This window comes from Manis javanica, chromosome 4 (assembly GCF_040802235.1).
Source record: "Manis javanica isolate MJ-LG chromosome 4, MJ_LKY, whole genome shotgun sequence".
Lineage (NCBI taxonomy): Eukaryota > Metazoa > Chordata > Mammalia > Pholidota > Manidae > Manis > Manis javanica.
The window spans coordinates 180,498,522-180,524,611 of NC_133159.1; the positions used below are offsets into that span (position 1 = coordinate 180,498,522).

General features: G+C 55.2%; 1 protein-coding gene across 10 annotated transcripts in view; it reads right to left on the reverse strand.

Annotated features, from left to right (window-relative positions):
* Window positions 1–26,090, reverse strand: part of RBFOX3 (RNA binding fox-1 homolog 3) — a 425,191-nt gene that overhangs the window by 105,846 nt on the left and 293,255 nt on the right. For 8 of the 10 annotated variants that reach the window (XM_073236032.1, XM_073236033.1, XM_073236028.1 and 5 more), the window contains one exon: window positions 4,261–4,300. The exons of the other annotated variants lie outside the window; for them this stretch is intronic. The gene's annotated coding sequence lies outside the window, so the exon portion shown is untranslated. The remainder of the gene's footprint in view (window positions 1–4,260; window positions 4,301–26,090) is intronic. 10 annotated transcript variants of the gene reach the window in all.

Below are 26,090 nucleotides of genomic sequence, written 5' to 3' on the forward strand. Positions count from 1 at the left end.
TGGAAATGATGCTAGTGGACTTTGAATCATGCAAGCCAGAATATCCTGAAGCAATGCCTTTAGAGTGCTGAAAGAAAAAAACCCCTGTAAACCTAGAATTCTATACCCAGCAAAAGTATCTTTGAAAACAATGTTGAAATAAAGACTTTTTGAGACATACAAAGGCTGAAAGAATTTATCACCAGTAGATTTGCACTATAATAAACATTGAAGGGGGTCCTTTAGATAGAAGGAAAATGATACCAGGTGGAAATATGGATCCATACAAAGGAATGGAGACAACCAGAAATGGTAACTATATGGATAAATATAGAAGACCTTTTTTCTTATTAATTAACTCTCTTTAAAATACAGCTGACTGTTTAAACGGAAACAAAGCACATTGTAATGTAAGGTTTATAGCATATGTATAAGTAAGATGATAGCCAGGCCAAAGGCTGGGGAGGGAGGAGACGGAAGTCTTCCCGTACTACACGTGAAGTAGATTAATACTGCTTGAAGGTGAACTGTAACTAGTTAAAATATACACTACAGACTCTAAAGCGACCACTAAAATAGCAGCAACAAAGAAACCCTATAGCTTATAAGTCAAGAATGAAGATAAAATGGAATAATCATAATAAAAAAAACTCAACTCAAAAGAGAGCAAAAAATAAGAAAGAGGAATTAAGAAAAAAATGGGAAACAACAAAAATCCACCAGGGGGCTACAGACTTAAACCTAACCTATACTGGATTTAAGTTTAAAAACTCAACCAACGTTAATTCATTAAAAACAAAGGAAAAAAGGAAAAACATCTCATCATTTCAACTGACACAAGAAAAGAATTTAACAAAATTCAACATCCATTCTTAATAAAAACTCTCAGCACACTAGCAATAAAAGGGATCTAGGAATAGAAGGGAATCTATGAAAAACCTATAGCTAAAATACTTAACCATGAAAGTCTTACTTTCTCCCTAAGATCAGGAACAAAACAAGACTATCAGCTCTCACCACTTCTGTTCGACCTTGTCCTGGAGGTTATAGCCAGTGGAACAAGGTGACAAAAAGAAATGAAACACAATCAGATTGGAAAGGAAGTAGGTACAACTGTCTTTATTCACAGACAATGGGATCATTTATATAGAAAATCTGGCGGAAGCTACAAAAGAGCTACTAGAACTAATAGTTAAGTTTAGTAAGGATACAGGGTCCAAAATCAATATACAAAAAATTAGAAAAATTTCTCTACACTAGCAAAAAAAATCAGAAATTGAAAGAAAAAGCAGCATGAAAATATGGAATACTTAGGGGTAATTTGACAAAAGATGTGCAAGACCCATACATTGGAAACTATAAACCATTGATGAAAGAAATTAAAGAAGTTTTAAATAAATGGAGACACTCACTTATGAGTCAGAAGGCTCCTATTATTAAGACGTCAGGAGGTCCCTAAGTTGATCTATAGATCAATGCAATCCTGATCAAAATCTCAGCAGGCCTTCAAAAACAATTTCACATACTGATTCTAAAGTTCTTATGGAACTGGAAGGGGCCTAGAACAGTCAATACAAATTTGAAAAAGAACAAAGTTGGAAGGTCAACATTACCTAATTCCCATACTTACTCTAAAGCTACAGTAACCGTGACAGTGTGGTATGGCCAGGACAGGCATGGGAGTCTGAACCAGGTCCAGAAAAGGACCCACACATACATGACAACCGATTTTTATCAAGGCTGCAAAGGCAATTCAATGGAGAAAGGACAGCTTTTTAAATAAGTAACATTGAAATCAATGGACAGATTCCATTCAGAAAAATGACTTTCGATCCATACCTTGTATAATACACAAAAATGAACTCCAGATAAATCACAGACCTAAATACAAAATGTAAAACGTATAAAACCTCTATAAGAACATATAAGAGAAAAAAATCTCTGTGACCTTGGATCAGGCTAAGAATTATTAGCTACTACATCAAAGTATGACCCATGAAGGGCAAACTGGTAAGCTGGAATTTATCAAAATTAAAAACTTCATCTCTTCAAAAGACACTGCTAAGAGAATGAATAGTCAAATCAAGGAGAAGAAAATTTTTGTAAAGTGTGTATCTGTAAAAGAACTGTGTCCAGTATATATAAAGAACGCTTAAAACTCAACAATAAGAAAACACACATCCTTTAAAAACCAGGCAAAGGTTTGAGCAGATGCTTTGCTAAAGCAAATAGATGGATGTCAAACAGCACATAAAGAGATGTTCAACATCATTAATCATTAGGGAAATGCAAATTACAACCACAATGAGACTCTACCACATACCTATCATAATGGCTAAAAATAGAAAGACCCACACCACCAAGTATTGGTGAGGATGTAGAATTGTTCTCACACATGGCTGGTGGGACTGTGAAATGGTACAACCGCGTTGAAAAGAGGTTTGGCGTTTACTTAAAAAGTTAAACATACACTTACCATAGGATCTGGGCATTCCACTCCCAGGTGTTTTATCCGAGAGTAAAGAAAGATGTCTCTATACAATGACTTGTACAGGAATGTTCATAGCAGCTGTGTTTGTAATAGTCCCAAACTGGAAACAACCGCAGTGTCCTCTGAGAGGTGAGTGGATAAACATTTACGGTACGTTCATAGATGGTATGATTATATATACACATACATAAGCTACGAAGCTCTGGTTGCTACAGACTATTCTATGATGACAGGAGGCAGACGAGTGCTTGCTGGGGAGAGGGGATTGGAGAAGGCAGAAGAGCAGAGTAAAAGGGCACAGAGAAGGTTCTGGGCAGTGGAGACAATCAGTGCCTTGACTGTAGCGATGATGTCATCGGTATAAATGTATGTCAAACTTACCAAGTTGAACGCTCTGTGTGTTCAACTCTATAGCCGATCATATATGCATTAAACCTCGATAAAGTTGTTTAAAAAAACAAACGTGCAAATATCTGATCTTACACGCCAGACGAATCACAGCTTCATTCCTTAGCACACAAATGGACGTTTCATCTGAAGACTCCTTTGGACGCTTCCCCATAAAATGAGACTCAGTTTACAACGATGGCCTATCAGGAGGGCAGCTGTGTGAAGCAACACCCTCCCTGTGGGTGAGTGCACGGGACAGAGGACCTCTGCTCCATGCCTCTTCCTCCCACAGGGAACTGCACTGACCCCTGGCAGGGGCGGGATGGCCACCCAGTCATGCATCAGCTGCCTCAGGAGCCTTGCTCACCCCACAGTCCCCTTCCCACCCATGAGCGGAGCCTGAGCTGCCCACCCCACACCCCCCGAGTGGCCCTGTGGGGACCCACGACGAAGGTCCCCAGCCACATCAAGCTCCACCTGACAACACCCACTTCTGAGCTAAAGGGGTGCTTGGCGCAGAATAATACGAGAGATCACCAGGCGAGACGTGGGGGGTTTGGCTCAGGGACCCAACAGACTCCTCCCACCCGACGACTTCACTTTCCATTTTTGATCTGTGCGCCATGCTTTGCCATCTTGTGCCCACGAGGCCTGAGACTCAGGGGCCCGGGAGGAGAACCTGCCAAACACATTCTCTAATTTTGTTCACAACTAATAACATTACTTTCATAACAAATGTTTCTCTTAAAGTAAAACTGGGCAAGGGATCTACAAAGGCGATCAGCTGCAGGCGGGTGATGGAGGGTCGCGTGCAAAGAACATGCAGACCCGGGGCCCAGGTCTCCCCCTGAGTGTCTAGCTCCTCACCACTGAGAGGGTCACCATGGGGACCTAAGCTGATTCCAGCAGCCCCTCCCCAAGGAGGCCAGCCTATGGAGGGGAGTAGGACCACCCCAGGTAAGTGGGTCAGAGGCTGCCTTGGGTTTCAAAAGCTTGCAGTTCAGGGATGGGTATCTGGGCACTGAGTATGGGCCCAGGGTGGGGTGGGGGGCTCTGTGGCAGTAGCTCAAAGGAGGGCAGCCTTGGGGAGGGGGAGGGAAGGGACCAGGAAGAACTGCCCCTGCTTTTCTGGCTAGTCCCAGTCGCCAAGCCGTGGGTCCTCTAAGCACACCCAGTCCCCTCTGCTCTCTGGCTCCGGCGGCCCCAGGCCCGCCTTTCAGCCCAGTTTGGGCCTCCCTTTGGAACGAGGTCATAGGGGTGCTAATGAAGCCCCCCCTCCCTCGAGAAACTAGGAACCCCCAGAAGGCCCTGGCACTCACTGCCAGCAGCTCCCGAGATGCTCAACATGCTCACGTCTGTCAAAAACTATTCAGCAGAAAAAAAAGAGAAAGTCTTTATACCTTTTATTCAGCCAATTTTTCCCGAGGCACTGTGGGCTCTCTAAGAAAAGAAAAAGAGAGAGAGGAGAGAATCAGAATCAATGGCGCCATCCTGCATCTGGTTGCTGGCTCTGCTTGCGCACTGACCGGTCAAGTCCGGAAGAGGAAGGACCATCGCCCTGGGAGGCTGCGGAGGCCGGCCCAGGCCGACCCCTCGCCGCTGTCTGCCTCCCGCGCGGCTGGGAGGCGATGGCCTGTTAACAGGCAAAGACAGAGAAAACAGCGCGGCGGGCCTGCCGTCCGGAGGTTCTGACGCATTTTCTCGGTGACTCTGGGATATTCCCGTGGGTTTCCTTTCTTCCCTCTGCCCCAAACTCTGAGTGACCCTCCCCCCTTCTCCCACCCTCACCTGACCTTGAGGGTATCCACCGGGGGCGGCTTGGTGGTGGTGCTCAATCCCATACCGGGTCCCCCCGTCACTATGCATGGACTTGTCCGCGCCTGCAGGTGTCTCACTGGGTGGGGTCATGGCCTGCAAATCTATCCTAATATTAGTGGAACCATAACACGAAGAAAAGGGGTGGCTGCTGTTGCTTGAAGGGAAGTAGGAGAATTCCAATTCCTGCCAGATTGCCAATGTCAGAAGCGATGCCATGCACTGCTTGGAGTTGTGTGCAGGCATCTTCCAGGAGCTTCCATCAGCAGGTGCAGCTCAGAGCCGATGGAGGGACCATGTGTTTACTCATCATATAATCCAGGGACTTGGGGCACCTGCTGTTTCATGGGATGGGGGCTGTACCCGTGTGTCTGCACCTCAGGTCCTGCCCTGTTCTCATGGGGTGCCTTGAAGATTAGAAATTAGGGTGTGTGCGTGCACATGTGTATTATGTGTGCCTTCTTGACTTAAGTTTTCCTTTTCTACTAATGTTCTATAATTTTCTGTGTACATATCTTGTACATCATTTTTTATCATGGTAAAATACCCATATCATAACATTTACCATTTTGCCCATTTTAAGGTGTACAATTCAGTGGCAGTAAGTACATCTGCATTGTTGTGCAGCCACCCCACTACCTGGTTCAACTTTTTAGTCACTCCAAAAGGAAATCACATACCCACTAAGCAGTCACTCCCTGTATTCCTCGCCACCTCCCGCCCACTGTGTGTGTGTGTGTGTAATTTTTCTTAACTTTGCAAAAACAGGAAAAAAGCAAGAGAAAGACTTCTAGAATCTAAAGGCAGCCAGACTGCGCCTCTTTCTTAAGATGTGGAAAATTCACCATCATTATCCTCATCAGTGTCGTAAGGAGCAGTAGCCACTGTCATTTATTTTGCATGTTTTGTGCCAGGCATTTAGCTATGCCCTCACCCAACGTTCTTGCCCCTATGCCACACACACTGTCCTCACTGCCCATTTTTCAAATGAAAACACAGGCACCAACTGGCCAAGCAGCTGCACCCCTGAGAGCCAGGACAGCTAATTTCCCTGGGCGGGTCCCCGTTGCACCACCGCCCTCACCCACAGGGGTACGGAGTGCTGCGCCCCATGGGAAATGAGAATTAAAAACAGAAGAACACTCGCTGCACGGAGCCCGCTCCTAGAGTTGTGTGGCATTTCGTAGCCTCAGTCCCCCCCGCTGGCCCCCGCCGCAGCAGGAAGGGCAGTGGGCCGTGGCGAGGCTGAGCTTGAACCACTCGGGGTGGCCATCGCAGACGTGGCCTTGCTGCAGCCTCTGTTTGTTGATCGGCATTTCTCTTCCCAGCAAAATGGCAAAAGCGGCTTCTGCCGCATTTCCACATGCAGCTCACAGAGTGACTCTGAGGAGGGGCAGACGCGGGCACTGCCGCATGAAGGCGTCGTTGGAAAATGAGATGGATTGAATCAATCAGCTTGCATCAACTGCTGCCTTCAGTTGATTTGGGGGTTTTCTTATTGTTGACTTTTTTCTTGGTTTCTTAAAGTGAGTTTTCCTCCCAATTCAATTCAATTTAGTTCCACTTAATTCAATTCATCCAGGCCCAGTGAGTAAACACGCAGCCTGGAGTGTGGGTCTCGGCCAAGAGGGATGGAGGTCTGCTCCTCCTCGGGTAGGTGGGTGGGAAGGAGGACCCAGGCTGCTCCCAGGACTGGGGAAGCCTTCAAACTTCCCTGTCCTGTGCACCCGCTACCCCACAACTCCTGCAACCCCTTATCTTCTATTCCCAGGCACCATGCCCTTCCCCTGCTTTCCTCGAAGCGCAAGGGAAGCTTCTGGCCCTGGAATTCCCAGTCTTCAGGCACCATCAGCACAGCTCGGAGCTGGCGAAGCATCCCCGTCCCCAGCCTCCCAGCCTCTGCCAGTCCTAATCGTGAGTCATTCCCAACATCCCTTGACTTCTGCTTATTACCACCAGTGTCCTTATGTGGTCTAAGCAAAAATATCTGGTATGAATGCAGGAGTTACACCTGTTCAGCTCATGTCAGGAGAGTCGGACGGAGGCTGGGACCTGCGGCCATCTCCAAAGAGCCTGCGAATTTTGAAAACTCCAGAACTGGAGGGCTGGTCAGGAGGGCCCGTTGGGCCCAGTACCTCCATCTTTCATGAGGGCCCAGCCTGGTTTCCAAGCCCTTCAAGCCAGCAGACCGCCCGGCCCTCCCTTGTCCTCTGTCCGGGTCCAGAGTCTCTGGGGTGAAGACATTCTCGCCTGCGTTTCACGGGGAGCCCTGCTGCATGGAAAGGAGGCTGCCCCGCGTGGGCCCCCTCCTCTCCACCAGAGGGTCACGCGGGAGCAGGGCCGGCTTTGCATGGCTGAGAAGAGCCGTGGCTTCTCCCATGGTCCTGCTGGTCCCTGCTCTCCCATCTTTCCTGCTCCCGCACCTCGCCCCCCTGTCCGGGATGGAGGTGTGGGCGCACCCACCCTGGGGGCCTTGCCAGCGGTACCATGGGCACGCTTGCGGGGCAGGAAGTGTGGCTGCTGCTCAGCGCTCTGTTGGCAAACACTGCTCTCAGCCGCCCAGCGGGATAATCAGCCACCGTGATTTTTGCCTCAACGATCAGGTTTGTAGAGGAACACAGCTCATTAGGCCAGGGGTGCTGACTTCCCCAAGAGCGCTTGCAGAATGACACTTGAGCAAAGTCCAAGCACAGCAACATGCGTCTACCAAGCTTTAAGGGTCTCCACCCAGCCCGCCCCTGCTGCGGTGGCCTCCACCCCAAGTCTGCTGAGCTGCAAGATGCACACTGTGCCCAGGGGCTCTGTGGTGGGCCAGGGGCCAGGCCGAGCGGAGCTGCTCCCCAAATGCTGGAGGTGGGGAGCAGAGCTGCCCAGCACTCCCCCTCATCCCCTGCTAGGCAGTGGACCTCCCTGCACAGAGGCAGCCGCTTAGAGGCCCTGAATCCTCAGAGCCTGGTCCGGGGCTACCACCTACGGTGCTGGATGAGTGGGTGAATGACCAGCCCGTGAGGGTTTGCCTCGAGTGGTCTGAACGGGCCTGCTGTGTTGAAGAGCGGGATTGGGTGCTTCTAGGGGGCTCTTTGGGGCTGAGGGTCCCAGTCACGAATAGTCCCCACCCTCAGAGGCCCTTTCCTGCTGTCTCCCTGTCTGCTGGGCTCTCCGGAGCCCCCTCACCTCCACCTGCTTCCAGCCTCACCCGCTGCCTCCCCCCGGCCCCGTGCCCACCCACCCTCATGGCTCCCTCTGCGATTTTCCTGCTGAGAGCACCTGCTTCTGGTTTTACTCGACTCCATCCCACTTGGTTCCTTCTGTCCCTAAGACATTTCGTTCTTCAGAAATAAACCTGAGGCTTGCTCACATCACCCTTGGAATGGGAAGAACACGTGCCTACTGGTAAAACCGATTGGTTTGTATGGACCCTACAGAAGGATTCGCCAGAAAATCTCTCCTAACGTTGTCCCCCGGGGCCCCTGCCTCTCGGTGACGGCTCCTCATGTGCGTCCCCAGCGGCATCCTGGACTCCTCTCCTCTCTCTGCTTTAAGCGTTGAGTCACTACTGCACACGGGGCAGGAATGGACAGGGCTGAGAGAGTAAGATACGTATTTCTGACAGGCTGTGACTCCCCTTGGCTAACATCAGGTTGTCAGTGTTAGCCTGGCTCTTATTTATTGAGCACCTATGATGTGCCAGGCACTGAAGGTACGCACAAACCTCCAATCGGCTCATGAGGTGGGCGCTATTATTCCGACTCCTAGATAGGAAAGAGGTTCGTCCTGCTCTATTTCACTCTAAGTCCAGGCCTCTTGCCTGACATACTTCCGCACTTCTGCGTGAGAGGTCTTTGGATAGCCTGTCACTTTGGAACACCAGTGTGCCATCTTGGCACAATGGCAAGAATACACAAGTCAGTTATAGAAGACTTTGTTCCAGGACACAGAGAGGCAATTGGGCCCAGGGCTGGCACTGGGGGCTGGAAATGCTTGCAGATGCCGAAGGCACTGAGGAGGCCACCGGGAACAGCGTAGACGTGTCTTTGCAGCAGGAAGCTTGTGTGTCTGGAGCAGGGAAACGGTCTCCCGGGAAGAAGTGTCTCGACCTGCTCAGGCCTCTGGAAGCAGGTCTCCCTGGAAAACCAGTGTGTCAGGCTTAGGCTGCCTGAGTGAAACAGCAGGGCCAGGAGGCCTACATGGTTCTGGAGCCTGGAGGTCCGAGATCAAGGCGCTGGCAGACCTGGCTCCTGGTGTGCGTCGCTTCCTGGCTTCCCATTGTGTCCCCGCGTGGTGGAGAGCGAGCTCTGCTGTCTCTGCTTGCAAGGACACTAATCCTGTCCCGGGGCCACTCCCGACCTCACCTAGCCCTAGCCACCTTCCAAAGAGCCCCCCAAGACCGTCACAGTGGGGGTGAGACTGTCAGCATATGCACATGGGAGCACAAGCCCTCTGTCTGGGGCACACGTCCCCCCAGTATTCACGCTTTCCTCTGGGTTTCCTTTCTGCGATCCCCACCTGAGCAGCGATGGTGCTGGACTCCCCATTATTGTCAGGGCAGACTTATTTGGCCTTGAACGATGAGCTCCAGTGCAGGTGTCACTGCCAGGAAGGATCTTGGGGTACCCCAATCTGCTGCCTGGTGCCCCCCGCTTGAGCCTTCTTGGGGAGAGTACGTGAAACGCTGTGAAAGGCGGTGCATCCTACCCTCATGTGACTCTGGGTCAAACAGCGCATTTCACGCTGTCACTCTAAGAGGCATTGGAGGGGAAGGGCAATTTTACAAATAAAAAATTAACCATGGGTGATGTAAACATGCCTTTTGGTGATGGTGATCGTGACGGCAGAGCCACTTCCACTTAAAGGATTTTTTCTTCTTCTGAAATCACCTCTGGAGAGGAGAGAAGAGGAGGGAGGGGCTGGGGGCCGAGGGGAGAGAGGGGCGCTGGCTCGGGGCTCAGAGACCCCAGCCACTGCGAGGGGGCCTGGGAGGGCCAGTGAGTATCTGTGTGAGATCCCGAAAAGAAGACACAGGCACAGAGGAGGTGCCATGTGACAACAAAGGCAGAGATTGGTGGGATGTGGCCACAAGCCAAGTGACGCTTCACCCCCAGAAGCTGGAAGAAGCAGGAAGGACGCTCCCCTAAAGCCCCCGCAGGGAGCACCACCCTGCTCACACTCCATTTCAGGCTTCCCGCCTCCAGAGCTGTGAAAGAGGCATTTCAGTGGCAATAAGACCTGGGCCATGGGTCAGTTGTGGCAGCAGCCCCAGCACTCGCCTTGCAGCCTCTGCAAATGCCGTGGAGGGGTCCGGGCCCTGCCCCCAGCCGCGCCTGCAGCCCTTGTCCTGCTTCGTTCAACCCCCTCCCGGAGCACAGCAGACCCCCTCCTGCTCCCGGCCCCCCTCGACGTGGTTCCTGGCTGTGCCAGCCCCTCCACACTTGGTCCATTTCTCTGTTAGTGAACATAGGGTTTTAAGCCTCATTTGAAGACAGCAAGGATCATACAGCTGGCCACATTTCCCATGTCGCTTTGGCCGCATCCAAGTTCAGGAAAAGAACTGTGGCTCAGCCTTGCTAGTTGAATCTCAAAGCCCCCAAGGCCCAATTTCCCTGTTCCACCGTTTCTGCTCTCTGATCCTGACTTCCAGCTATTGACACATTTCTGTTTTATGTGGTTATAGAAATGGATGCAAACCTGTCTACAGAACAAGATGGGGATAAAAGTCAGAAGCAACCCACAGTTAGGTTCTCCAAATAGTTCTTGGTGTCGTACCAGCTCGTGCATCTTCTGAATGGAGCGCTCGCCCTTATAGTTCCCCTGCCTTGAAGTTCGTTCATTCATTCAACAAATGTTTAAGGAGTCCAAGGAGGAGGGGCCCCGTGATGCCCGAGCGGATGGCATCCCCACCCCTGTAGAGCTCATGGGCTGAGCACCTTGTCTGCCAGGACCCCTGGTCACCTGCAAGAGCTGGTGTTAGTTGTGCTGAGCAGGCTGCTCTCCTGTCTAATGCAAACGAAGGGCAGAGGAGGCTCCCTCTGAATTGCTCCCTGTGGAGCCGGGCACTGCACGCCACGTTCTCTTCAACACTCAGCTCAACTGCGCTCAGCGATGGCAATGTCTGGGCAGCCGTCCAGTCTCCACTGGGCTGCTGCGTCTTGGCCCCCATCCCTTCTGTTTCTTTAAAAGCCGATGCTCTTGAGTAGGGAAAGTCAGCCCGGGCTCTGCTCAAAGCCATAGTCGGGATGTGTTTCCTATGCCAGTGAGGCCTCAAGACCCATCCAATGTCCCTTGTAGGGGGCCCTGTAGAAGCACACAAAGATGTACCGCTTGCCGCAGAGGGGCAGGTCTGGACTAAGAACGTGGCCCCTCAACACGGTGGCGGATGGGGTGCTTGGGGTTGGTACGACCCAGCTGAATCTGTGAGCAGCACCAATGTAGGGGGCAGAGGTGGAGAGGGCAGCAAACAGGGCAGGGAGCTAATACCCAGGACAGACCTTGCCATACTGCATGCAGATGATCCATGCAACGGCTTCTTAGAGGAGCATGTTTGCTATCAATAATTTAGACATGCTCTTTCTCCTTTGGGAGATGGGCAAAATCTCATTTCCTGAGTAAATCCCCTAAGAAACCAACCTGTTCATTCCTAAGATTTTCAGAAACCTGTCTCAATCTACCTACTAACAAAATAAAAGCAGATAATAGGCAGAGAGGGCTGGGGCTGGGCGTTAGGGAAGCTGTCTGCAGGGTCCATGCGAGCCTGCAGGGTCTGGGAACCATCCCAGGACTGCGTTGGGAAGCCTGCCTGCCCTGTCTTCCTCCCCTGCAGGCCTCTGTAAAGCAGAAAACATGCAGAGGAAAGAGCTGTATTGTTTGAATTTATTGCAACAACTAGAAAATCATTTGAAGAAATAGAGAAAAGCAATGCACAGATTTCCATTCTGAGAAAAATAATGGGAGGGGGTATCCACAGCTTTTTCTAGCCCCCCAAAGGAAGAAGATCCTGGTTTTGCTGGGTGCTTACATCAGGAGGTTAATCCACAATCCCATCCAGGATTGGCATGGTTGTTAAACCTTTGGTCTGTTACTCAACCTCTGAGTGCCTCAGTTTACCTGTCTGTAAAGTGGGAGTGATAACATTCCTTCCTCTTGCTTCCCTTGTGAGAATTGAAGGTCAGGCCTTACTTAGCATAGGGCCTGGCCCACTACTGGGGAGAGAACAGGTGTCCAAGGACAATAATAGCAGGCTCTGCTCTCAGTGGTAGTGGGCCTGCAGTGGATCCCGGGCTGAAACCCTCAGCCAAACAGGGAGGAGAGGGTGGGCCTCTCCCATGCCTCCCCGGGGCACAGGGGAGGGAGGGAGGTTTGCCAACAAGCCCCAAGAAGACAATGGCCCCTCTTGGTCCCAAAGGGATACAGAGACTGGTAGCTCCTTACAGCCAGTTGTGGGGGGAGGGCAGTCCCCAGGGGGTAGTGGTCTGGGAGGCTTGGGCAGGACTTGTTTGCACCAAGGTGCCCCTCTATGGGGAAGGAGATTTAAACCCAGATGAGTGGGACACGCCTTCCACCACATACACTACGCATCCCAACCTTAGCAAGTTTACCTGGGAGGTAATGAGTTTTAAAGCAGGACAGAGAGTGACTTCTGTTTTTGAAGTCTGCTGCATTCCCCCGCATTTAGGGAACACTTTGCACAAATCATTCCAAGTCTTCTGCACAAGCCTGCCAGATGGTGCCTTTGTCCCTGGGGTGCAGGTGGGGAAGCTGAGGCTTCTCAAGGTGGCCACTCCTATAGTGGCTGGTGGCCTCGGAGGGGGACAGAGGTGTCACTGTCACTTCCTCTGGGGAATGAGGCCGGAAAGGGGTGATGAGTGTTGACATGCAGTGATTCAGCATCTGGCCTTTCTAACGGGCACGTCCCAGCTCTGCAGAGCTTCCTCTCCAGAAGCCCCGGGGCTCTGTAGGCTCAGTGGGCAGGCTGGGGGCCTGTTCCCACTGCCCTGCCGCCCTCACAGCTGCAGTCCCGCCGATTGGGCCCTTACTGGGAGCTGCGGAGGGATCTTCCTGCCAGCTTGGCCAGGACAAGGCACACCCCTGTATCGGCACTATCGCACGCCTCCTGCTTCCTGCAGCTGACAAGGGGCTCCTGAAACCTCTAAACCACACAAGCCCTGCAAACCCATGTGTGGGACCTCCGCGAAGCCGGGGAGCCCAGGCACGGGGCCGCCGCCCGCCAGAGCACTGCAGCACCCACCACATGCTTAGGTCTCCAGAGCCGCCCGTTGGTGCTTGGGCGGCAGATCGGGCCGGGGAGGTGCTGAGCTGTGAACCAAGAAGGAGCCCGCTCTTACCCCGCCCCCCTGTTCAGCTTGCTCTGGGCATAACCCAGCCTTTCATATCCTGTGTCCTGATGCTTTGGCATCTGGGGCCTCACTGGCCACGGAGGGGTGCCCCTTGCTAATTAATTCCTAGAGAGAGCAGACAATTTGTCAAGGAATGGGCCTTTAACATGCAGGCCAACTATGCCAGAGCCCAGCCCGCCTCCTCTGTGGGATCTCACACTCAGGGCCACTATCTCCCTGCCCCAGTTGCCCCGACAGCCTGCGCCTTCCCACAGGAACCACAACAAAGGCTTCTGGCCACGTTTTCCCATCCCTCTGCCTCCTGTCCAGACCTGGTGCTTCCCCATGTGGCTCTGAGTGGCGTGCCTCCTGTTTCTAGGGAGCTGTGAGTATGAAAAACTCCCCCATCATGACAGTCATCTCCCTGCCTGTGTATCATCTTACCATACCTGGTGAAAATGAACCCTGAGTCCCCTTAGAATACCTGCCGGTCTCACCCCCCCTACCCCAGCTGCACCTGCCAGTCTCCCCTTCAGGGTCTTAGCTTTTGCAGGATGGGGCTGGTCTTAAGGGCGACACCCCAGCGCTTCCCCCGGCAGAGGGACAGGAGAGTTACTCAGCATTAGGTGCTGCTTAGAGGCTGAAGGCTCAGCCCGGGGCTGCCAGAGCACCTTGGAGAGACCATTACAGCTCAGCAATTCCCCTTCCGGATTAGCACATCTCTGCTCACTTTACCAATTTCAGAGTCTTCTACTGGAAATGGCCTCAGAAGTAAGAAGTGTACATGGACTTCTATCATACCCGCGTCCCGGCAGACCCGCATGGACAAGAGGCCAATTTGTGGATTGTGCCTCTATCGACAGTTCTGTTTATTGAATAATAGATAGTGGCTGTCTTCTACTCAACGCTGAAAAGTCTTTGCTGAGACGGAAAACATAATAAATTGTGAATGTGTTGACACTTACGTTCTTGAGGCCCTGAGGCTAATGGTTGGGACTCAAAATAATAATAACAAAAATGACTTTTGTTATAGAAGAAGTCCCTAATGAGGAGAGGTAAATGAGCAGATCACAGGTGTAGGCAGACTGGCTTCCTGGGTGGTCAATGCTCTATGAATATTTGCTTCAATGGGTAAACATGAGTTGAGGTTCACAGTTTCTACCTCGCCTGGAGGGCATCTGATTTGTAAAAACAGCAAAGCAGAGTTGGTGTCTCACAGGGAAGGACTCCTGTGGGTGTCCCTCCTTGGACAGCACCCTGCCCCCTGCTCCTCCTGCCTCCTGCCCATGGGCTCAGCCCCCCAGCAGCTCCTCCAGGTGTCTGTCCCTGCTCCCAGCAACATACCCTGGGTGGTCTCTACGCCTGGCTCTGGCCACTACCCATCCTCTAAGAGCTCCTACATGGAGGTTTCTAGTCCAGTCCCGCCAGGTCCCTCCTGGACATTAACACCTCGCTACCTATGCAAACTCATGCAAGACGAGAATGGGCCATCACCTGCCACCCCGAGAAATCCCTCGGCCCCTGCCCTTCGTCATTTAGCCAGTGGCACTCACAGTGATCCAGCACCCCAGACTCAGAGCCCTTGGGTATACTCGGTTGTCTCCCTTCCTTGTCCCTGGTCCATGCCACATGCCACATCCTGGCCCAAGTGCCATCACTGCTCACCTGGACCAGCTCCCAGATGGTCTCCTGCATCCACTCCAGCTCCCTCCCGTCTGCTCTCTACTCAATGGCCAGGGTGACATTTTCATGATGCAGATGTGATCGTGCCTCCTCCCCCTCATTAGCATGCTTCCATTGCTCCACGGAGAGGCTCAACCTGGCATCAGGGCGCCCTGTGGGCCAGCCCTGCCTTCCTCTGCAGCTGCTCTTGCAGCTTCCCACCTGTGTTGTCTGTTGATTGACAGCACATGCTTCCTCCAGCCTCAGGGACTTTGCATCTGCCCTTCTGCGTGCAGTGATCCTTAGCTGCAGCCTTTCCCTCCCAGGTCACAGTGCGCCCTGACTTCAGCCAGCACTACCTCCAGGGAGCCCTCCCTGACCCCTGTGGGGTCCGGCGCACTGTGGGAGTGCCCAGCAGGGCTGAGTGGGAGGGCCTCCTTTGTGAAGGGCACCTCGCCCAGAGCCTATATCGTCCGTACCTGTCCTCATCTTTTCCTCAAACAAGTCCCCCCCCACCGCCCGGGCTGTAACCCAACATGGGTCCACTCAGGATTGCTTCTACTTTAAAGGCATCATCAACCCCAGGCCTTCGGCCCTCTGTCCTTCTTGCCTCCCCTGCTCCCCAGTTAGGGAATCCAGCGCATCGTTTCATCTCAGAAAGTGTAAGATGACATCACACAGCTGCCTGCACAAAGCTATAATTCAGCTCCTCTGGCCCAACAGCCTGAAGAGAGGCCCCAAGTTCACACGCGTCTTCGGGGGGGGCTGTGAGGCAACGGCCTGTCCCGAGCAGCGAGCAGGAGAGCCCCTGTGTGGCCGAACCCCCAGCGCACGCACTGAGCCGCGCACGTGCTCTCCCGGGGGCCTGTGACTGTGTCAGGTCACACGGCAAAGGGGGGTGAGGGCCACGGATGGAATTAAGGTGCCACTGGGGGACCTTAAAATAGGAAGAGGAGCTTGGATTATCCAGGTGAGCCCAATGTAATCACAGATTCCCTAAATGTGGGAGGCTGGGGTGGGGGTCAGAGCGGTGTGCTTCAGCGTCAAAAGAGTCAAATGACCACTGCTGGCTTTGAAGGAGGGGGAAGCGGCCACGAGTCTAGGAACGTGGTGGCCTCTGGAAGCGGGAAAAGGCAGGAGTCCCCTCTAGTGCCCCCCCACTGGAGCGCAGCCCTCTCCACGCCTGAGCGAGCCCAGCGAGCCCCACCCCCTCTGCCCCGGACAGACGGCGAGACGGTGTGTGTGTTGCTCCAAGTCCGGGAGTTCGTCTGTTCCAGCGGCCGAAACAGGCACGTGGCTTTTAGCGGAAACGTCCCAGGATCACACAGTCCTGCCTCAGTTACCCCTTACAGTCGACTTCTCCCCCTCTTTCCTAGCTCCCTCCCTTCCTGCCTTTTCAGGCTTGAATTTTTAGAGGAGGCAAGCATCTGACCTCCCCATCTGTCCAGTGTGGCAAGAGGCAGGAGAACTGGGGTCCTGGAAGGAACTGAAGATCTCAAAACCTCATGGACCCCGACTCCTCCCTCCTCAGGGCTCCTGCTCACAGAGGGAGGGCTCCCTGGAGGTAGTGCTGCCTGAAGTCAGGACGCACTGTGACCTGGGAGGGAAAGGCGCAGCTAAGGATCACTGCACGCAGAAGGGCAGATGCAAAGTCCCTGGGGCACCAGCCTGCGTGAGCCTGCCCTGTGGCGCCGGGAGCTCAGCAAAGCTGCTCTCCGAGCGGCCTCAGCTTCCTGGGCAGAGTACCCAGCTGCCGGCCCCACTGTGCGGCTGCTGGTTGCGGAGGGAGCAAGGGAGAGCGGGAACCGAAGCCTGGACCTAAGCTGAACCTGCTGAGCAGACACCGTGGAGGGAGACACGCTGTCCCCTCCCGAACCGACACCCAGCATCTCCCGAGGCGGGGCTAAAGCCGGCGGGCCAGCTCCCCACTTCCCCAAGTAGCTTGACCCCTTCCCCCACCCCAGACAAAACCAGGGGAGAATGCAGATTAATTTAACTTTTAATTACATTCACTTAACAAGATTATCCAGCTGAGGTTAAAAAAAAGCCTGCCTCCCAGATGAAGAAAAAAAACCCTCTTTAGCTATTTATATCCAGTATATACATAACCAGAAATGAGTATTTCTTTATGGACCATTAAAGATTTAATGTTTAATTTATAGCCACTTTCTCTGGCGGGGTGTCCAGGCCCAATGTCAACATTTTTAATTAAATGAAATTTTTTTTATCACAAAGAAAGATAAGTATTTTAAAAGCCACATTTGAGCCTGTTAGCAACAGCCCTGATTTGCTGTTCTGGGATTTCGGATCACAGGCTGGGTGGCTTGTGTCCAGCTGGGAAGGTGGTCCCTGCCACAGAGGCCCAGCGAAGCAGCCCAGTACAAAGGCTCCTGGCTGTGTTTTGAGCACCTGCTATGTGCCAGCCACTGTCCTAGCTGGTTTACACACTCCTACATCTTAAATTCTCCCAACTATGGCAGGCAAGGTGGGGTGGGGTAGGAGCAGGATTATTGTTGATGAGACTCAGAGAGGTTGAACACCCTGCATGAGGTCACACAGCAGAAGTAAATGGATGAGGGGCCCACATGTGGATCTGGTTCGGAATCCCTAACCCAGGCCCTGCAGGCTCCCAGGAGTTATTCGTGAGTTTTGAAGCTCATGAAAGTGAGGAGGCCTTCCCAGCGGGGACTCGGGTATCCTGATGTCAGGGGACAGGGCCCCCAAGGCAGAGGAGGCTGGCTGCTGGCCAGCGCTGGCCCCTCCTGGTTCACAAGCCCGCCCCTTATGGCAGCAGGCAGAGAGTCCCTCTGCCGTAGCAGCCCCCTCCCCTCAGGCTGGGACACAGGGTGCTGACAGCTGGACTCGTGCATGCTGACCTTGGGATGCAGACAGATGTTGTCCAGCTCAGCCCTGGCCCCATCTGAGGGTCTTGGGGATAGAAGTGTGGCCTCAGGAAGTGAGTCCCTGAAACATCAGCAGTGCCCAGGGCTAGCTCTCAGGGACTGCTCCCTGCCCTGGGGGAACTCACAGTCTGGGTGGTTCCACTGCCACCGGAGGCCACTTCTTAGCCCTCTCAGAGACCCTACACCTGGGATCTGTGTGGTGCCAGTCCAGGCAGTGGGCACCAGCCACATCTGCAGGAAGCCAGCCTTTCATCCTTAGATGGCTAGCGCCATGGCTGGGCCTGAATGCTTGGTGCCAGGTGGCCCAGGTGATGGCCGCTCCATCACAGGCAAGCCAATCTGGGGAAGTGGCTGGGCTTGCTGATGTGTGGAGTGGGTAACACCTGCCCCCAGCCCCACCCTTCCTGTCTGGATGGGACCTGTGTGCCCGGAGCCCTCTGCCCTAGCAGGGACTGACGGCTGGGCCCAAGGGCGGGCGACTTTCTGTGGAGCTGGCGTGGACTTTGATGAGTTCCCTGCCCCAGGTGGCATATCTGTCTGACCCTCCCCTCCTTAGGTGACCTCTCTGAAACTTCACCTCTTGCCAGGCCTTTCCCTGGGTCCCACCCAGGCCCACACCGCTCCCAGCCAGTCTGGTCCTGCTCCTGTCCCCCGGAAGTGGGCCGTCAGGTGGCCGTGTGGTCACACGTGTATGCTTGCTGGGGAGCACAGAGCAGCTCTGGAAGGGTCTGCGGTGATGGTACCCCTGCCTCATGCCCACCAGTGAGGCCTGGCCGGGCCAGGGGCCAGGCAATAATGACATTGCCGTGAGTGACCCGTGGGTGTTCTTCTGTCGGTCTTGCGATAGCTGTTCACAGAAGCTCACTCACAGGCCAGAGTCCACGCACCCTATTCTTTGTGCCCCTCCCCCAATTCTTCCTTCCGGAGTGCTGTCCCCACCTGCTGTTACAGGGGTGAGGCCAGCTTAATTTGAACCAAGGGTGGAAATTAGAGGCAGCCAGAAAGCTGAGGCCGGCATAAGCCTGTGGCCTTAATGGGGCGCTCCATCTTCCCCTGGCGATCACATCTCCTGGGGAGGACTTGGGAGGACGCTGAATCAGCTCAGGGGCCCCAGGAGTCCAGCAGCCAGCACTTGGCTTGGCCTCTGGTTTCTTCCCCAGGGCACTGACCCTCGGTGTAGCTTCCCTGGGTCCCCCCTTACTGCCAGCTGCCTCCTCCCCAGACATCTTGGGGCAGGAAGACCCTCCAATGAAGCCCAGGGACTTTGGGCTGTGCTGCCAGGCTGGCTCAGAGTCCCACCACATCTGCTGCTTGGAGCCAGGGCTCCTGCGCCCTCTCTGCCAGAGCCAAGGCCGAGCCCGGCGGACCTCCCGCTGCCCACCCCCACCCCTGGGCTCTTCCAACGTGGGGGGCTGAGGCCATGGCCCCACAAACTCCCGGTCACAGTCCTCCAGGAATCTGGGGGGCTACCTCCCAATGCTGTGAACTCCCACAGTCCAGAGGAGAGGGGTTGCTGGACTCTACTAGCCCCCCGAGTGGTGCTCTCCCCACCCCGCCTTCCTCAGCCTTCATTAGCCGTAGAGGTCAGGGACACCCGCGCACTGATCTTCCCTGCGGGGTGGCACTCGCCTGTCTCTGGAGCTTCTATTCCCATAAACCGACCCTTCATTTCTCATGTGAATCCACTTTAATTACAAAGCTAAATAATGAGAAGGAAATATTAAAATAAAATAAAAAATCTCTACACAAAGCAAGTCTGCTCGCGCTGGCCACCAGCCCCGAGAGTCGGGGCCGAGGCACCGGGCGAGGATGGCACGGCGCCACTCACTAAAAGCATGAGTGTCACCAGATCAATAATTCATTTACTTTAATGAGATAAGTACTTGGAGAACTAATTGCAAACCTGCTCCATTTACTCCGACCCGTTACAGCCCGTAATGTAAATCGCAGAACCATTGCCGTGAGAAGGAGAGTCTTAGGTGGGTGGCGCCGTGTCATCCCCCCTCCACTCTTCCTAAAAAAACAGAAAGAAGTTCTCACGGGCGTGGGAGAGCTGTGGGGAGCGGTGGGCTCCTTCCCTCCATCTGTCCAGACTGCGGGAGGCGGCCCTGGGGGTGGGCTTGCCTCCTCCCGCTGTGGGTGGGGGATCACCGGGAAGCCGAAATGCAGGGGGCCATCAGCACGGGGAGTGACCGCGCAGAGCCTCCGGAGACTGAGCCCAGGGCCTCCGGAGGAACGCGCAGTTCTAGAGCACCCGGGCAGGGCTGAGTGTCTTTAGGAGAGTTTTCTGCTCGTGCCTGGCACAGGAAGACGCAGAGGGTCCCGCGTGTCCAGGGGGCTTCCCCAGCCTACAAACCAGGGGCCAGAAAGATGCTCCAACCAGTGGTGCTGTGCAATGAGCCAGCCCCGCCTGTGCTGAGCTGTGCCCACCACGAGCAGAATCCTCGTTCACCAGGGCTTGGGCTGAAGAGCCACGGAACCCACAGGATCAGGGAGAGACAACCAAGTTCCCCTCGGCTATTGTTTTGGCCAAAGAAGAGCAACGGCAGCATAGTTTTCAGCTTCTTAGGTTGGGGGAATCCCATCCTTTCTCTCTTTCTCTTCCTGTTTTCTTGCCTTACTGGAAATATATTCTAATTCCTCAACATAAATCCAAGGTTGTTCCTTGACATTCTCAGGAAGAGCCCATGCAGTTCAGAGATTATATCTCTGAAGGTCTTGGAGAAAACAGAAGAACCTACTTTTGCTTTGAGGCTACATGCTGGTCTGCTTGCCCAAAGTGCCTGGAGGCGAAGCTGTAGCAGTGGAGAGAGGCCTGCAAGGACACCCCTAGGCTCAGTGATGGAGAATCTGCAGCTGTGCCCTTGCATCCACACCCCACCCACCCCCCCTGTCCTGAGGCAAGAGCAGGGGACAGAATCCCCATCACTGGAAACCAGCAGGTGCGCAGCGGCCACGGCCCCTTGTCAGGCTTGCTGCTGTTACGACTCTGCATTTGCTGAACACCGAGAATGTTCTTGACCAGCCGCAGCTCAGCAGGGTCACTGTGGAAATGGCACACAATTCCCCCAAGTTGGAATGAGACTGAGGGCCAGATCCTGGGCAGATTTTCAGGAGCTAGAGGTTCTAGGGATCCAGGGGAAATGGGTGGGAACTTGAAGTTCTTCCCAGGCATACGGAGCAGGAGATAGGCATGCCCTCTGGGAGGCGAGGAGGCCGCAGCCAGAGCTGTGGGGGAGGACACTGGCTTCCCATCAACGGCTCACCTCCTCGGAATCTCGCCGGCTCCCCCCCTTGCTCTGCTGGCTGTAGGGAAGGGGCCAAGGTCTGCGTTACCTTGTCGGTGACCCGGCTGTCCCAGCCTACCTGCCGGTGGGGGGGAGGGGGCAGGGAGGGGACATGTCCGAAGGCAGTGTGACCCTTTGTGCTCAGCACTGTGCTTGAGCCAAGGCTTCTCTTTCTGTGGCTGCAGCTCTCAGCCATGCTCAAAACCAGACATGCCAAAATTCTCTTTCCCTCGTACATTCTGCATATCAGGCTGAAGTGTGTGTGCGAGAGGGGACAGCACGGGGGCACTGTGTGTGCCAAATGCCGATTTTCTGTGGTCAAAATTTTCTCCTCCTTGAAACACTGAGCCGGTGCCCTGAGTGAGCCAGATGGCACAGCCTGCCAGCTGTGGACCCTAACCCCAGAGGCCGAGTTCTCCTCAGGTTTAGGGGGGCTCAGGGGAGGGTACGTGAAGTGCCAATCCTGAGTGGAATTTGCCCCAGCAGGACCTGCCATTGTACAGTGAGATGCTCTGGGTGCTGAGCCCCCTAGAGCTGAGGGCAGCTGCCTGGAACTCAGAGGCTAGTGGGAGAGGTCACAGAGGGGGCTGGGGAGGGGGCAGGCAGAGAGGTATCAGCACCTAGAAAGAGCCTCTCCTATTTTTCTGAGAAGCAGACAAGTTGTAAATCAGTCTCACCTGGGTGGCAATGCATGAGGAAAGGGGAGGAGCAGGACCTTTCAGGGGCCAGGGAGAGAGTCGTCTCTGTGTCCTGACGGGCATGCCCAGCTGACCTGGGGGGCTGTGCTGAACTGGCAGTCCCGTGCTCCCCAAGACCCAGGCTCGGAGGTGAGCCTGGCACTGCTCTGGCTACACGGGTCCAAGGCGCCCCAGGGCATGAGTGAGCTCAAGCCCACCCGTGTGTGCACACTGGCACTGGGGCATCCATTAGGAACCTGGCTCAGACAGCTGCGTACATGCCAGTCTGTGCCCTCAAGGGCCCTTCTCGCAGCCTGCCAGCTCTCTCTGAAGGTGAGGCCACCCCAAGCTGGGGCCAAGGGTCAGTGGGGCAGGTGGCCTGAGTGGGCACAGGCTTTGGGAGGAGAGAGAAAACCTTCTAAGCTGGGTGGTACTGGGGCCAACCCACAAGGGTTTGGGCCAGTGGCTGCCAGCTCCAAGGAGCTCATTAGCTGGAGGAAGACTGCCAGCTGCACAGGTGGTGGCTGGAGGTGGTGCCGGGAGCCCGGGGGACTATCCCTGACCTCAGTGCTTCGGCCGGAGTGAGTGGCAGAAGCTAGGAGACTAGCAAGTAGGTGAGACAGACCCATCACCCTGCCGGCACCCTGGGACTGGGGTTCATTTTGAAAAGGTGACCTGGGCCTCAGAGCAGAGCCACCCCTTTGGTGAGGTCCCTGGGTGGAGCTCCAGGGCCGGAACCAGAACCAGGGGCTGGAACCGAGGCCCTACCACACGGGGCTGCAGGGTCCCGGGCAAATGCCTACCGCACATGAGGGCCAACGGCCATGCGCGCTCAGCACCAGCACCTTCCTAAGTGCTTGCCAAGTTCCCCCCTTCAGCCCTCGGGAGGCCCCAGGAGGCGGGTTTGTGTGTTACCCCCATTGTACAGGTGAGGACTCCGAGGCTCAGGAATGTTAAGTGGACTGCGCATACAAGCAGATATAAACCAGGTGGGTTTGGGGTGGCCGGGTCCCTGGACCCTGAACCCCTCCCTGCTGTCACTTCCTGGCAGCAAAGAGGACCCTGGGAGATCCGGAGTGTGTGGAGCCCCCTGCATGGTGGCATGCCATGGGACAGCCCCCCACCAGGTCCCCTGACATCTACAGAGCCCCTGGGGGGATGGCCCAATCCGCCAGCCACCTCATGTAATTACCAGATAAGGACATGCGGGGGTGAGAGTCAGGGCGGGAATCCCCTTGCCTGGCCTGAAAGTTCCTCGCCCAGCAGCCCCCATGCCCACAGTCATTCCTGGGGGTCTCCATCCTCTGCTGTGGCTCAGCTTCTCACCCAGGGAGCTCAGTGTGCTGGTGTCCTGCACCCCTTGGCTCTCATGCGCTGGTGGGCCCCCCACACGGGGGCACGCTCTTCCCTGAGCACCTGGGGAGCACCTGGGGGGCAAGAACATGGCCCAGAGAGGGCCCAGGAAGGGTGCCCGGGCTCGGGGGAATGCTGAACAGAGAAGGACGGCCCGTGGGCCGCCTCTGAGAGGTCAGAGTCGGCTGGTGGCCAGGCCTTAGGCCCTGACGCCGAGTGGCCGCCATCTACCCGGCCAAAGCCAGCGCCCAGGGCCAGTCCCCTGCCAAGAGGCTGGGTCATGCTGAGCCTGCAGCTGAGGAGGCTGCCAAGCTGGGGCCAGCTTCCTGGGCATCTGGGCCTGAGGGGTGTCCAGTGCCTCCTCCTCCACAGGAGGAGAAATGGCCAGGAGGGAGGCCATCTAGTAGGGAAAACCAGGTGGTAAGAGAGTCAGCCCACATTACAGACTTGCTCTCGGAATGAACCTCAAAGTCCTTCCCCAGCTCTGAGGCCCCACCTGCTCCCGGCTGTCAGTGCGTGCGGACCTCGCGACCCTCCTGCACTTTCTGCTGGCCAGCGCCGGCCCCCCTCTGGCTGCAGAGCCCTCCAGACACACGCACCTCAGGGCCTTGGCCTGTGTTCCTGGCATCCCCCAGCCCCACCATGCCTCCCTTCCCCTGGGTCTGTGCTCACATACCTTTTCTTGCCTGGATTAAACCTGCAGCCATCCCTGGCGCCTCCCATCCCATGGCACCCAGCCCTGCGGGCACACTGCCGCCCACTCCTCTGTGTCCTCTGTGGACTGCCCATCGCCCCAGCACATCGTAAACTCCATGAGAGCTTTTTATCTGTCTTGTCCACTGATGTGGACACTTGTGTTTCCTAGAGCCCAGGACAGGGCCTGGTTCAGAGCCACCGCTTCACAAACATGCTCGGGTAACTGACGGAGGAGGTGCGGGTGCCTGGGAAGTAATGTGCGCAGGAATCCCCGCCCCCTCCCTCCCTTCCCTCTGTGTATCCCACCATCCCACTGCCCGGCTGGCAGAGTGCTGTCAGAAGGAGTAGAGGGCAAAGTGGGGATGGGCCTGGAAGCCAGAGGATGCAGGTGGGGCCGCCACGACGGATCCCAGGGTCTGGCAGGCCTGCGCCTCTCAAGCTGTCTCCTTGAGGCACAATTCTCCTGGGGATCTCTTAACATGGAGGCTCTAGTCAGGGGGTCCGGGGTGGGGGCAGGGGAGCCGAGAGTCTGCGTGTCTCACTCGGTTCCAGGGGACGTGGACACCGCTGGAGAAGGGGCCACAGTTTGGCGGAGGGGGGCTCCCACTGAAGGCAGGTGGGGAGCAGAACTCCTTCCTACTCCAAACTGTCCTGCTCCACTGATGCCGAGGCGCCCTCGGTGTGGAACCGGGGTCAAGGCCTGCATGTCCCGGGCTCCCCCTGCGCCTAAGAAGGCCCCAAGTGGCTTCCCTCCTAGTTTCGCCGAGGTGGTCCTCCTCTTCCACAGGGGTCCCCATTTCCGGTGGAGCCTGGACAGGGGTGGGGACGGGACTGCAGGGTGCCCAGGGCCAACCCACAGCACCTGTCGGCTTGGTCTTGCTGGGACTAGGGGAGGAAGGAGGCTGTGAATACCTGTCATGCCTACACAGCATCGCTGGCGATTCGGGGCTGTTTGTGGCGCTCAAAGCTTCCTTCACCCGACTGGGATGCATTCTAAGCAAAATAGCCATTTAGGAAGGGGTCCTCACAGGTCATGACTTCATACGATTTACGTGGTGAAGCGACAGTCAGCTGGTGACCAGGACAGTGGCTGCAGGTGGCAGGTGGGGAAAGAAGGGCGGCCTGGGCTGGCCTGAGAGCCGGCCGTGACCCTGCCCCCATGGGGTCCCCCATTGAGGGGACACGGCCCTGCCTCTGGGCTCCCCGCTGTGGGGCCTGTGAGCATCACATGTTTCTCTCCTCGCAGGCCATGCTCCGAAGGAAAATCAACAGGAAGATCTCAATGAATCACCCAGGGGCAAGTTGGTTAGGATCCTGGACTAGGTCCGTGCTGGTGTCTGCTCAGAGGGTAGGACCCCTTAATCACTGTTCCACTCTTGAGAGGTGGACCTCGGGCGGGGTGGAAGGGGCTGGGGGCAGTCTCGTAGGCTTACTGGGAGTGCTACGGAGAGCAGCCCCCGGCAGCATCTGGCTGTGGAAGCCGACATGCCCACTTGCCCCTCAGAGCTGATGGCATCGCCACGTGGGGCACCAGAGAGGGGGTGTGGGGGTGCCCAGACAGGTCCATGTGCCGTCTAGACCCTTGGCCACGGAGCACCCCACTGGCCTCCTCCTCCTTTCATCCCAGGAGGCCTGGCTGCTAGGGGAGCACCCCAGCGGGGCTCCTGAGTTCGAGGGGTAGGGCCGGTGCAGGTGGGGCACCAGCCTGGCCCCTGAGGCTTTGCCCTTGATGGCTGCATCTTGGCTGAGCAGGCTCAGGGCCTTCAGCGCAAGCAGGTAACACATCCAGGACTAAGGAGGCATTCTCGGGTCCCAGAAGCTCTGAGAGGCTCAGGAAGAGCCTCCCTCTCTACCCTAATGGGCACAGGGCTTTCCCCGGGCCGGGAACCATCCTGCCGTGGGCCCAGCTGGCTTGGAGGCTTACAGCTCTGAAGACATTAGGCTGGGCGGCGGCAGCCAAGGTGGACTTTTCCTTGGTTTCCTTTCTGTCCCTCTATCCCAGCCCAGCATTAGGAAGATGGCCAGCACGTTTAAGGATTGTTCCAAGTGAATGTTCGTACTTTATAGGCACTTTGTAAATTCTATAGCACTTTAATTTATGTTGTTTGTTCAGAACGCTGGAAAGGCACACGGACTTCCTGCTGGCAGTGCCTTCTTTTCCCTGTCAGCTGTTTACCTGTTCTGGTGGCCCAGCCGGAGAATCCTGCTCCGTTCTGTGCAGCCCTGTGAGTAGCTGCTGGGAAAGGGGCTGCCGGGGGAGGGGCCTAGCGGCAGCTCTGGTGGCTCTGGTTCTCCACGAGCTGCCCCTCTGTCTAGGCTGGCAGGTGAGATTCATGTGGAAGGCAGACCGAAGGCACCAAGTACAAGCACAGCCCCTGCCCAGAACCAAAGCTCCAGAGGTCCAGGGTGCTGCCCATTGCCTCGAACAGTGCCCAGTGCCCAGTAGAACCTGGCAAGTGTTTGCTGAATAAATGCATGTACATACACTGTAGTGGGATGAATCGTGT